General features: G+C 45.7%; 1 non-coding gene across 1 annotated transcript; it reads left to right on the forward strand.

The window, feature by feature from the left end:
• Window positions 1-1,450: 1,450 nt before the first annotated feature.
• On the forward strand, window positions 1,451-1,523 carry TRNAK-UUU (transfer RNA lysine (anticodon UUU)). The gene has a single exon. It is a non-coding gene; the product is annotated as a tRNA-Lys (tRNA).
• The last annotated feature ends 289 nt before the right edge of the window (window positions 1,524-1,812 follow it).

Here is a 1,812-nt window from a genome sequence, read left to right on the forward strand (position 1 = left end):
CCACAGCTCAGAGGAGGACATTTACTTCTCTTGCAGGTGAGGTCAGTGGTGGGTGTGGCTGAGCAGCAGGAGAGCATGGAAGTTGTTGGACGCACATCAAAGCCTGGTAGGATTCACCTGTATCCATTGACGTTCAAGAGAAAGCACCCCAGCTTTCTTTAATGCCTCTTTGGCACCCAACTGCGTCCTTACCCTTATGCAGCGGAAGGGACAGACAGGGATGGTCAGGTACCAAATGGGCCATCATCAAATTGAAGTGCCCAGGCCCCTGGGGGTCATGAAGATTTTTCCAAGGGTTCATAGGCACAGACGGTCCTAAGAGGACCAGTTTACAGAGCCTCCACTTAACTCGTGTCCTATTTGCCACTTCCTCCTTCACACATGTCCTTCTTCCACTATGTAAAAAATAAGTTTATCAGTAGGGGTGCCAAGAGGAAACAGCACAGTCAAATTGGGTTATTTGAGGAGTGTTTGATAGAGGAAATATTAATAAAGACGTAGGTGGAGTAAAGAAAGCTACACAGGATTGTGCCTCCCCTTTGGGCTGGTGGAGTCCTGAGTAGGGTCAGGGGAGAGAGGTTTCTAGAACATGGAGACAGGCTGTGTAAAGTACGAAGGAGCTGTGGCCTTCTAGAGAAAATGCAGAGGTGCCCTGAGTCACTGCGCAGATGAGCCCTGGGCATAAACGCCTTCTCTCTTCTCCTCCTCGCTTCCACAAACGCCGGGCTCCCCATTGGACAAATGCAACCGGAAGCCATAGGGGAAGGGAGCCCATTTATTGGTCCATGCAGTTACTCTCCAAGGCGGAAGGAGGGTAGAGAGGGGTGGGAGATGAGGGACCCCACTGAAAAGGCATCACCCATTCTGAATCTTACGGAGATGCAGGCCCCTGCTCCTGCTGCAAGGGAAAAAAAAAAGAGAGAGAGAAAGAAATGTCTTTCAGGGCACTAAGCAAAGGCACGTTTTGGAATGCTCACCTTCAGCGCAGAACATGGATGTCTGATAGCCAGGTAGCACGTCTATTGTATAACTGAGAACCACCTGCTTTTACCAAAGGATTGTTTTCAGACCTTCATTGTCACAGAAATTGGAGAACCTAGGACCAATGTCAGTTCACAGATTATCAAAACTCACCGTAATGTTTGGCATATAACTTGAAGAGAGACCAAACGATTGCGCTACAGACAACAGAAGCCCTTCCAAGTCCATCTGTTTGTTTCCCTGAACAGCTCTCAGCGCTGATACCAAGAATAACAAATGGTGTCAAAGGCATTGATGCTGAAGCCTGTCTTTTTAAATTAATAATATTCATTCATGAATATATTCAATGAAAAAGTCCCACCTCTCATATTAAGAGAAGTGTATCCCAGAGTATTTTACTTTTTTAAGGATTGATCAGTCTTTATCACAAACTGTGACGTTTAAGTTGTTTTGATCAGTATATTCTACTGTCTGGGTAGCTCAGCTGGTATAGCATCAGACTTTTAATCTGAAGGCCCAGGGTTCAAGTCCCTGTCCAGACACTATAAATAAATAAATAAACAAATGCTTACTCCTTGGAAGGAAAGTTATGACCAACCTAGACAGCATATTCAAAAGCAGAGACATTACTTTGCCAACAAAGGTCTGTCTAGTCAAGGCTATGGTTTTTCCAGTGGTCATGTATGGGTGTGAAAGTTGGACTGTGAAGAAAGCTAAGCACCGAAGAATTGATGCTTTTTAACTGTGGTGTTGGAGAAGACTCATGAGAGTCCCTTGGACTGCAAGGAGATCCAACCAGTCCATTCTGAAGGAGATCAGTCCTGGGTGTTC

The sequence above is a fragment of the Bos mutus genome, chromosome 13, assembly GCF_027580195.1.
Source record: "Bos mutus isolate GX-2022 chromosome 13, NWIPB_WYAK_1.1, whole genome shotgun sequence".
Taxonomy (NCBI): domain Eukaryota; kingdom Metazoa; phylum Chordata; class Mammalia; order Artiodactyla; family Bovidae; genus Bos; species Bos mutus.